We start from the raw sequence: 12825 nt of genomic DNA, 5'->3' as shown, positions 1-12825 counted from the left end.
GTTCCATTATCAATTCCTCCTCAGGAGAGGTCTTATCTTCTCATTCAGCCCTCATTAAGTCCAGAGGCCCCAGAAGCCTCCTCTGAAAGAGCAATTCAAAAGAGAAAAACCATGTGGATTTTTGGGGAACTTCCCTATAACCAAACAGATAGGGCAAACATTTATCCCAGTCATCTGAGGGCTGATCTACAAAAGTTTTCAGTATTCTTCTTAGTGTCCCACTGAACCTTTTCACCAGTCTCTTGGTTGGAGGGTGATGTGCACAGACTCAGAAGAAACTGGGTCTCTGGTCCACGAGGATCTTGCTGGGGAAACTTGCATTTTGTCAAATATGTTGTGAAAGTGTTCTTAAAATGAACAATATGTGCCGAGTCATCATCTGAGACTAGTATAACATGAAATATATGGCAGAATGTGGGTGAATGTCGGAGACATACAATTCTCACCCAAGGAGAAAATTAATTAATGCATTGTTTTTTAATGAGTGTCATCAGCGTGGAAGCATGTCCTCTGGAACAGTAGCCGAAGCATGAAGGAGCATACGAATGTTTACTATATCTGGCATGTAAATAGCTTCTAATGTGAATGCCTGTTCTCACTTTCTGGTGACATTGTACATAAGAAGTGGGCAACATTATCTCCCATAAATATAAACAAACTTGTTTGTCATAGAGATTGGCTGAACAAGAAGTAGAACTGAGTGGACTTGTAGGCTCTAAAGTTTTGCGTTGTTTTGTTTTTGAGTGCAGTTATGTAACAAAAAATATGACATTTGTAAGTTGCACTTTCATGATAAAGAGATTGCACTACAGTATTTGTATAAGGTGAATTGAAAAATACTATTTCTTTTGTTTTTTACAGTGCAAATATTTCTAATAAAAATAATATAAATTGAACAGCGTACATTTTGTGCTCTGGGTTGTAATAGAAATCAATATATTTGAAAATGTAGAAAAACATCCAAAATATTTCATAAATTTCAACTGGTATTCTAGAGTTTAACAGTGTGATTAAAACTGTGATGAATCGTGATTCATTTTTTAAATTGCGGTTAATTTTTTTTAGTTAATCATGTGAGTTAACTGCGATTAATCAACAGCTCTAATAAAATTATTTATAGATTTTTCAATGGCATTCATCACCTTAGTATCTGAGCATATCTCAAATACTAATGATTTATCCTCATAACTCACTGGTATTTCACAAGTTAATTAAAATAGCCAGAACCCGCAAAATGTAGGAAAATTGGTCCATACATTTCTGCTGTTATTTAATGAATATATGCCAATGCCTTTGTTTATAAATCAAAGTAGCCAAAGATAGCAACACACAGAGGAAGAATGTATATCTTGTTTTCAAAATGTATTTGTATGCAGAAAAAAAAACTTTGAGTTCCTTAAATGCTGATGCAATGACTAGAGATAGTCAAAAACAGGACTATTTTCAGGAACATTTTAATGAAAAAATTGTCCCTTTTCTAACCAAAAAAATTGGAATTTGAGTTTTTTTAAAACTTGATTTTGAAATGCAGGCAACTTATCTGCTTTCTCTCTTACAGCAGGCTCAGCTAAAGTAAGAGAATACATATCCCATTCTTTGTTAGTTTTAAAGAACTATTGTTTTGTAATTAAGTAAAAGCCCAACAGCGTGGTCTTTTCTTATTTACAGCTAAAATTTCAGATAACAGAAAATTAACTACCATCATAGTACATCTCAGATAAGTACACAAACCATTCTGATATTTTTTTTTAAGGAGGGTATTTGAAGGTTACTGCTCGTGCTGGAAACTGAAACCTTCTATTCACAAGCCAAATAGAAACCTATGCAAAATCTCTTGTAATGTCCTGCCAATTGTTTCAATTTGAAGTTTGGAAGGATTAGAGATAGTTCATTCTCTGCTCTAGCATACTCTTGGGACAACTCTGCACAATATGCAAAAGCCATTTGAAATTGTTTCTGGCAATTGTATAATATTTACTATTGCCACCGAAGATTAACCTGAAACATCCAAATCATTTTATTTAGGAGTTCAGAAGGAACTGAAGATGAAAGGCCAATGTTAATTATTTTGATTACTGAGTTGTCTGTTTCAAAAAGTTAGCTGCCTAAGGTCATTTGAAAAATTTATACCACAGTCTGCCAGAAGACCATAATGGAAAAAAGAAGACAGGACAAGATTACCATTATCTGTAAACAACCACAGTACTGGCAGCCGTACCATTCACACTGTGATCCTGTCAGGAATTGTAAATTAGACAGTTTTGTGTGTGATAAGTACTTGGATGGGAGTCCTCCAAGGAACATATGGATTTTACAGGCAATAGTAATGAGATTAACCACTGACTCGGTATTGAATCAGAGCTCCTTCACTGGTGTACGGGGTGGGGGAATGGGATGCTATGCTGATTGCTTTGACATAAAACTGAGGCTCTAGGCCCCAAATACTTGTAACTAAGGGAACATTTCACAAGAGCAGAGATACGAATCTAGGGTGCTGTGCAAAATTTGATTCTGGTAATCGCATACTAACCATCTAAATTCCCTGTATAGATTCAACTGGGAAAATATTCTTTTACTCCTTCCTTAAACTGTGGTGTGTTGCTCCTGGATCCTGTTAAAACAACTGCTACATATCTTCCCAGAGGTAGCTTCACTTCAGTGATTGGTAAACTGAACATAAAATGGAGTTGAAACATCCCTCCTATTTAGCTCCTCCCTTAAAGATGCAGGATTGTTCTCTACCATCAATTTTCTAATTCAACCAATTTGATTTGTCTTAACTTTCCCTGTCCGATAGGTCTAACAACCAGGAAGCTATCATGTATATATCTAAGTTGTGGGAAAGGGGCTTGTCTGCATTATACTGTACTTTGGCTATGCCCTCTGGGCTTTGGTTAAATGTCTGCTGAAGCAGAGGAATTGGTGGTGTCAGGCAGAGAATAAAGAAGTTGTCACCAGCTCATTGACAGTCTTCCTCACTGATGCTCCAAGTGAACCTCAACTGCAGCAAAGTCTGCATCAAGAGCTTCTAATAAAGGGCTCATTTCCCTCCCTCATTTCCCAGTAAAGGGCCTGGTCCACAGCCCACTGAAGTCAAAGAAAAGGCTCCTATTAATTTCAAGGAGCTTTGGAACAGACCCTGTCCCACTTAGAGGCATATCAATGCTTTTTTTGGCTGAGGTGGAGAAAGGATGCTCCTTTTTCATTTCCCAACACACAATTGCCACATTTTCCTTTTCTCTTTTCTAAATCACACTTTTTTCTTTTAGTTTTTATCTTCCCCTGATGCTCACTTGGGTCCAGTTAATGAGCCCCTCACTTATGCTGGTGGTCAGTTACAGATAAGATGAAGCCAATAAGGTTATTTATGTGAGTAACTACTTACCAATGTGAATAAGAAAATAAAGTCCAGAGGGTGAATTCAAGTATACATTGTCTCTTCTCCATATTCAAGGACTGGCTTTGAACTTGGAAAGAAGATGCTTTCTACCATCTCCTCTTGGGTAGGAAGCTCCATCCCATCTGCCTCAGTTATTCATGCCTTCATCACCTCTTGTTTGGACTACAGCAATGAGATATACGTGGGCATCAAGCCTTCAGCACTTTCAAAACTCCAACTAGTTCAGAAAACAGCAGGGAGGTTCCTCAGCAACACAGGCTACCATGAGCATATCAAACCCATCTTCCACTCTCTACACTGGCTTCCCATAGGATTTTTTAATCAAGTTCAAAGTCTTCAAAGAGATCCATGACCTAGACCCAGGATACCTAAAAGACCCCGGAAACCTAAAAGACCATGGTTGACAACTATGCTCCTCGGCACACCAGGGAACTCTCAACAATAAGAGTAAAGCTCATCTGTGGAGGACACAAACCTTCTCCTGTGGTGGTCTGAGATTGTGAAATGAATTCCCCCAGCAACAAAGGACCATCACAAATCTCATCACCTTCTGCTCCAAGCACAAGGCACATTTTTTTGACCTTGCCTTCTTTAGCATAAGCACAGAGCAAAAGATATATTTATATTAAAAAAAGAGACATCCTACCAAAACCAGACACTTCACTGCCCATGCTTCTCCCTTTGGGGAGAGGATGAGAGCACAAACATGTGACAGGTATGACATTGCTTAATGCATTACTGGAAGGAACTCAGGTAATATGGTGAAAAGTGTGGTATAAAAACCCATGTAGAATAGAATAGAATAAAGGAAAATGGGTCTGGCAGGATCAGCAACTTACAAGCAAAATTGGTGAAAAAAAGTTTAATAATAACAAATAAAAATTAAAAAACCTGTCAAGGGCAGTCAGATTTGTGAGAGCTCTACACAACCTAATCAGAATGGTGACAACAGATTCCATTTTCTTTTCTGTCATGACACAATATGTAATTCTGCTAATGCTTAATTCCAGCTTGCTCTAACTAGAGGATGAGTAGTAGAACATTTTATCCATATGATGTGCAGCAGCACATTCTAGTGATTTTTATAACTTGCATGAAGTATGGGTTCTACAAATTGCAGATGGTTTGTATATTGAACTTTTGGGGCCAAAGTTGGAAAAACTCCAAATGAAGTGAATGAGAGCAGCACCCGCATCTACTCATGCCAGAACTAAAGTAGGCCCTTTAACTTTAAACAAAAGGCACTGGGGACTTTACTGTTACAGCATGTTTTGCCTTATCTTCATTCCATGCAGCATATAGAAAAGGTCAAAATAAATTGCTTGGAGGCACATCACTAGCACAAATTGTTCGCCTCCTGTTGCCTTGACATCAAAGTGGTTTCTGAATTAGTCCACTTAACCATTGAACGCAATACCTGACTTTATAAGAAACCACACAATGGGATTATTGTCCCATCAATCAACACTGGATTGGCTCAATTACAACTTTTGCCTCCAAATTGTGCTGGTCTGTAATAATGGACATGAAGAATCATAAACTCTCCAAAGATACGGGCAAGTTCAGTTCAAAAAGTTCTGCAGAAGGCTTCATTAGTCTGTTAGCATTCTATACAATGTATATGTTAGAAATTCTGAAACCGTGTCTATGTCTCATACAACTACAGTGACAAAAAAGAGAAACAATTTTTAAAGAGCTATTGCATTCAGTATTTGGAATTAAATTTACTTAGAGAGGACATAGAGCTGAGGAAATTAAAATGGCTGCTTAACACAATCAGCACACAATACTCTGATTCCTGGTTGAAAAAGACATGTAGTGATGTGGAAGTAATGTACAATATTAATACCTGCAGCTCTGTAAAACAAAATATGTTGTATAAAAAGATCTCTGTTCATTTCCCTACATAATATCTTCAGGTTGAAAGTGAGGGGGCTTTTATTATTATTCTTTTGGTGATAAATTTGGAAACACAAACTACTGCAAAGAATTACACACTACTGATGAATGAAATGCTGCAGAGGTGCTCCATTGCAATCTAATGGGAAAGGGACACACTGAATAGTAAGGAACCACATGATGACAAATATCTTAATTAACTAGATTCTACTATAATGGGGATGCAAATATTGCAGCACTATTACAAACTATTTTGTTTAATAATTGGATTAGAAATACAATTGTCCAGTAAATACACTATATAATATTTCAGAATTCAGGAGTCCAATCCTGCTCCCATTAAACTCCGATTGACTTTAATAGGAGCAGCATTCAGTCCCAGAAGATAAATTCTGATAGAGGATATTGTTTATACAAATAATATGCCTATTAACTACATTTTTTGGGGGGGGAAACATGGGAACCTACTCTATGCTTCTGCTTCAGCAAAAGAGTGGAACTTAATGACCTGTACCTCCCTTTACCTCCCCTTCCCCCCCCCTTAAACCCCTCCCCCAAAACACAAAGGTAGAAAGCAAACAACATTAAAGCTGCTGCATTTTAGGATCACATTTCCTTTGGGATTCCAAAATGCTCTTATGAGCCCATCTATTTCACCCAGACACATCCCTCATATCAAAATGCATTTATGCACCATATTAAATAGCTAAATTTCTGCACGCCTGTCCTCATGACTGGGTTTCACATAGCAAATAGGTATGCCCACAATATTTACAGACACATTTCCACAGGCCCAGCGAATAGCCACTAGTATAAAGTGTTCCATTTCTACATGCACAGTATATATTAAGGAGAAATATTATCCAACTGTTTAAATTACATCTATGATGAGTGTACTTTGGAATCAAGGGCATGTTATCTTATAAGTTCCTCACAATTAGAAAGCATATGTTCTATGTTTTGCTGTATAATATTATCCTATTTTAATAGAAAAGAGGAAGAAGAGTGGGAAAATACACATTATTCAATGATAGCTGCTAAGTTCAGGTCCACTAGGAAAGATCTAGTGTAATCATGAATATTTACTTAACTTGATCAATCACATATGCTAATAAATATTTAAGGGCTTGATCCAAAACCATTGGAGGCAATGGAAAGTTTTCCATTGACTTTGAATTATGCATTATAAGAAAAGGTGAAATAGAGAGGAAGTATAAGGCCTTACATATTTACTTATTTGTATTCTTATGTTCTAGTTGGAGGAGAGCCGTGTTACAGTATAAATACATGATATATTTGCATGAGGTTTTTTTTTTTTTTTGGTGGGATGGTCATAGAAGTGGTTATGTGAATGCATGGAGGATGGAATTTAGAGTTTTAGCAAACTTTTTTTTAATTGATTTTTAGTCCTAGAAGCAGAATATGCCTGTCATGGAGTCCTGCACACCTGCTTCTTATGGGCCCTTTTTGTCCTTCAGGCACATTGCAGTTAGTGCTCCCTTGGGTTCTTTTACTCAGTTACCATGACAAGATTGGTTCAAAACCTGTACCCTCTTTGTGGGGTCTGATTTATTAAGTCTTTCTACACAATATAACTGACATTAGTTGCCACAGTTAACACCTACTTTGGGTCCATATGAGAGTCCTGGTCAGCTTTCTTGCCACTGTTCAGGAGGCCTCCCAGCTTCACCCTGGAGCCAGGTTGTACTTTAAACAATCACTCTTCTTTTGTAATAATAGAATATGGAGCTCTTTTCCCTGGAGCTGGGTTGTAACTTTGGCCAGCTGTAGGGTCTTAGCCAGCTTCTCCTTCAGCAGGCCCTTTTCTCCAATTAGTCCTCAGGCTCAGAGGGATCAGCAGGCTGTTTTACCTTGCTAGTGTCTGCTCTCCTGTGAGGGAAGAGGCAGCATATAGACTAGTCCCTTCTCCAAGCTCATTACCAATTGGTAAAGTAGAGGGGAACCTTACCCCATCCATTCTACAAGGCTTTTGGGCCTGGCCCTTAAAGAAACGGTAACTGAATTTCTTCCAAACACCACTTATACTGGGATCACCACCTCTCTACCAATCTCTCTTATTTCTTAGGGCTTTATATACATAAAAAATTCCCAAAATCTTAAAGGGCCATGCCAGATGATGTGGTAAAAGGATGGGCTGACCCCTAGGCACCACTAACGCATCACAATGGCACATTAGGATGGACATAACAACCATAGTTATTGAATACAGGTAACATCCTCTTAGCAATCAGAAAATTAGTATTAGTGTTTAATTTAAGTTCTTACCTAATAAAAATATCACACTATTTTCAAAAACATAAGACTATATAAATTTTAACTTTACCATTACGTTTGATCTTGCCCCACTAATATTCTTGTAATAACTTTTATTGTGTGCTCATCATTACAGACTTCAATTATAAACATTCATTTACATAAAGAAAAAGAAAGCAGGATGGGTTGTGAGTTGTTGGGGGGTGGCGTAGGAAGCTAGGAGTTCAAAGAAGAGTATGATCAAAAATACATTCTCTGGATGGTAACAGTTGATTGAAGTATACCTCATCAGTTCTGCTCTTTTTCTGAGATTACAGGAGAGGGTGGGTTGGTTAAATTAAAGGATTATTTTTTAACAGGGCTTTAGCAGAATTGACAACCTAGAAAATCATAGTTCTGGTTTAAGAGTGCTCGGTGCAGCTCAGAGGCATGGGGATACAATAGGGGTGCTCTGCTAGGATCTGTTAAGGCAGGAATCATTGAGATGCAAGGATACTTTGCCATGTTCTTTCTCCCTGGCTATACCACCTGGGCTACAGGGAGGGAGAGTGCATACTAGACATTATAGTAGCTCTTTATAACTCCATCAGCTATCTGCTGTGTAGTGATCCTCTCCAGCTGGTTAAGCCACATTCTCCAGTGCAGTCCTGCAAAGCTGCCCAGTTGTTTTTTCATGCTGATGCTTTCCAGAGTTCTATACCTTAACAGTTTTATAAATAGGATTGCCATATTGGAAAAGAGCAGTGAAGAGAGCAGACAGGGGCCATAGTTCAGTATCCTGTGCTGAGAAAGACAAGGGTCAAGTGCTTTAGAGGAAGGTATAAGAACCCCAAAGTGGATAATTATGGAATAACTTGCCCATAGCAGAAGTTTCTTCCTAATCTTCTCACAGGTTGACCTGTATGTGAGGCAGGAGCATTCACATCCCTTTCTTTTGTATATACATCTATCCTATCTAATGTAAGTGTGAATGTTCTCACTGGGCCTGATCCAAAGCCCAGTGAAGTCAATAGGAGTCTCTCCACTAATTACAGAGGGGTTTGTAGATAAGGTCCATTATCCAGATAAGTGTCTAATTTGTTACGGAATCCTGCTAAGTTCTTGGTCTCAGTAATATCTTGTGGCAATGACTTACAAAGATTAATTATGTATTGGTTTTAAATTTGGTACCTTTCTATTTTATTGACTATCCTCTTGTTCTGGGATTGAGAGAAAGGACAAATAGTAGCATCTAATTTACCCTCTAGGAATGATGGCTTATTTTGTATTCCTCTCTACATTAAACAGTCAATACTGTGGGGGAAAGAAATTATTGACAGCAATGTTGTCTGAAACAGTGACTTTCAGAAAAAATTAATTAGTGTTTTCTGGGAAGTGAATTTTAAACTTATAAAAGCAAATATTTGCATTAGAACCCTGTATCTAAAAAAAACAATGCTCTTCCATTCTGGGAACAGGAACAATATCATGTGACCTATGTGGCCAGTCAAAACTAACAGGCACAGAATTAGTTGAGAAAAATCAAGAATTTAATCAAGAATTACTTGAGAAAACGTTTCTGAGAAGAAGTTTAAATAAGGTATATATTAAAAAATTATGAGCTATTCACAAATGATTTACAAACAGAAAGAGGCTGAATTTTTCCACTAAAATATTTGCTCACTTCTGATTATGACATAAGCAATAGAAATGAACAGAGTAAGAAATAACGGTATCTCTCTGAAGGAGTGGGTATGCTGGTCGTTCAGTGTCCATTATCAGTCTAGTTATGTCTGGATTATAATCAGACTGATCTGCTGAAGAACAAAACTATAACATCACTGAGTACTGATACTATTGCAATATCCTAACCTCTCTTTCTTCTCAAAACTAACATGATCTATGTTTTAGATCAATATTTTATTTTTTAAAATACTAACGGGTATCTGGAGATGTGACTTGTAAAGCTATTAATTAGATTTTTAACTTATGCTTATGCTAATATGAGGAAAAATTACTTCTACACTTGGATGTGGTGTTAACATCTGTGGCCCCTAAGGCCAACATACTGTTCCTAAGTCTAAGATAAATGTAGATATTTATTTACTTACTTACTTTTGTAATTATTTAATCAGGAGGAATCTCTTTATCCTGACTGAGCAATTTCCTTATAACTGCTAATTTTATCTTACTCAGAAAGACACTTCATCACCTTTAAAAGCCATAACTGTCAAAATCATATTTATGGAGGAAAAAGTATTTTCTTTTCATACCGATGGACCTCAGCATTTCATTCCTAAACAGTTATCTAAATAGGTTAATATGCTATGGGTCTGATTCCCCACAGACTTTCATCCTGTGTAATCATTTATACATGTGCAAACTGAGTACAAAATACTACCAAATCCTACTGATGCATTCAGGGCCCTCGGATTTAAGAAAGTTAATGTCATTACCCTTCCATCAGTCATCTGGAATTTGGTCTCCAGCTTAAAATGAAATGACATAGTTCAGGCCTTTGGATAGCCCTTGGAATCAACTTACTGCCCCATTAAAAAAATATAAGGCAACTATCCTCTTTTATCTGCCCATTAGAGTTTATCTGCCTGTCTCTTTTCTGGAATTATAATATGTTCTTGTGAATTGTTTGCTTCATACCATGCAAAGTAAAGCAGCACTGAGTGTTTCTTGGAGTAGTCCAAACATTCAGAATATTTATAATTCCAGAAAGAGAAAGACACGACACAAGCCATTATCTATATATTGTTACCTACTTTCAGGCAGATAAATATATTGGAAATGAATTTTATTTTCTTTAAAAAATATTTTTTCTAATGCCCTGCTTCCTCTCTCTCCCTCCCCACTTGTGATAACAGAAGGTCCCTTTACACTTTGTTTCTCTGAAGTAGGCCTACTTTCAATGCCCTTTTCTCCAATGTGTATATAAATGTTCTTCAGCATGAAATGGTAGCAGATGTTCTGGGAAAATGAGGTATTTACAGTCTTGGTGTAGCCTGTGCCATGACTGGTGGGATGTGTTTCACTGCTTTAATGTATGATGTGACCTTGGAGTAGCTTACCGGTGACACTTACTGCAGAAATGCGATGATTCCAATTTTTCCTTGATTCTACTTTACAGTCCTACAGATATTAACTCACTGTCAACCAGAGCTAGACATTGTACCATATGGTTTAATCACAGAGCTGAATTGTATCGTTCTGTTCTAAAAAGGATTTGGGAAGCTGTGAGTTTCTCTTTGCAGAAATCTACTAGATGAATCCATCCACCAGATGAACGAGTTTGACTTTCCACAAAACTGGCTGAAATCCCTGGGGAAAAGAATTTCCAAATCTTAGTTCCTAGGGCCTCTGCCTAGAATGCCTCCACTCCCCAGAACTCCTTTCCTCCTCAGCAACATGGACCTGTAGAGAACTAATTTTAAGTATTATGCTCCATTAAGTGACTGAATAGGACTAACTGTCAATCTGTACTCGGGGTGTATATAAAGAAATAGTTATGATTGGTTCCCTTTCATTCGCTAGTCAGCAAATTTTTTATTTTGCTTTCTTGTATATAACAATATAACAATCTTAAAACATGCAAGTATTATGCTGTGGCAGGTAGCATTTTAGTTAAAGGAATGTTAAAAGGCCATAAACCTATAAGAGGAATTGTGAGTTAATAATGGGCTATATTAGGTTTCTCCTTGGAAGGATAAATAATTAAGATTCTCATTATGTAGTTAAATGATGCAACCCAGAAAGGGCTGGTGAACAATATATTGATGCATATATTATTTAAAGATACCTTATCTTCTTTGCAAGTTCACATATTTGCTTATACACCACTGTCATGAGAGCCAGAAAACTCAAACTTATGCTGCACATCGTCCTTTCACTTCAGAGTTTCCAGTAGCAAACACACAGGGGTTTATACCTGGGATAATTGGGTAACCTTTGACCTTAAATCTGACAATCTTTTGAGAAGTGTAGTTGATTAATGGAGTTGCCATTTTATTGCACATATTTTGTTGATTCAATCAAACTGAAGAATATAGCTTTATCAAGAGAGGTCTTGCATTAAAAGGTGGTTATGAGCGCTGGAACACATATGAGAAATAGGGCTATTTATGAATTGAGGGGAAGTATGAATTCTTTTAGCTATGGATTATGGATAATAACCATGGAGGCATCTTTTAATGGAGTTCAATTACTGCTAGAACAGACAAGAGCCTGGTTCAGCAGTAGCCCGAAATCGGAAGTATTATTCTTTCTTTGCTCTAAAGAATAACAAATAATTCTTGAAATTTGGTAGTACTACTTTATTTTATTTAATTTATTTATTTATTGCCATTTCCTTTCTCTCTTTTAAAATATGTTCTGTTGCTGCTTAATGAGATACTGGATTATCTCACAGATGCATCTCTAATTCTTGGATCAGCAGCAAATTTGGCCACAGATGAATTTACACCACAGAAACACAACAAAGAAAGAGACATATTAACAAATGACAGCTCTTATGGAGCAATCATGACAGGCATAGACACAGAAGGGAGTACTTGCAGGAATACAAGGAAGTTCTGCTTAAAGACAGAGGAGAGTTGAACCTTTGTGGAACTGTCTTTTTTTCCCCCTCTACACACAACAGTTGGAAGTCATCAGTACTGGACAGATTAAGTAATGCAGTTAATGTATATAGTGTTTTTATTTCACTTTTCCTCTCCTGTAGGCTGCATCCTTGTAAACAGAATTAAACTACAGGACATAGTTTTACTTATTGAATGCATTATAGCTGAGGGTATCTTTTCAGAGGATCTTTTAGACACTTTCTACAGGGAATCTATATCTTATAGACACAAATCTGTCTGACTCTATGAGCAAGGCAGAGAGTAGTATATATGAAATATAGACCTCAGATATAGTGAAACTCCCACTTATTCTAAAACAAGGGAAGGAGCTAGTACAACAGAAGTGAGGCTATAGATGTCACAGAGATTCAGGCTGAATCAGATGTATGACTATTTAATAGAGACAGCATACAGTGATCTGAGAGAAAAATTTATTACATTTGTTTAGGAAAATAACGACTCATTGACAGATGGTTAGTAAACATTTATGTAACCAATAGTTATATATGGGATTATGATGGACTAAAGTCAAAGCATATACTTTATGTTAAAGGGCAGTATAGAAACTGTATTCACAATAATTTGTTTGAGATTTCAGAAGTAAATCCTGTGGATTTAGTGAGACCTCAGGCAAGGAAATAAAAA

The sequence above is a fragment of the Eretmochelys imbricata genome, chromosome 9 (assembly GCF_965152235.1).
Source record: "Eretmochelys imbricata isolate rEreImb1 chromosome 9, rEreImb1.hap1, whole genome shotgun sequence".
NCBI lineage: Eukaryota > Metazoa > Chordata > Testudines > Cheloniidae > Eretmochelys > Eretmochelys imbricata.
The sequence above is the reverse complement of the archived record's forward strand: the minus strand, read 5'-3'. Positions refer to the sequence as shown.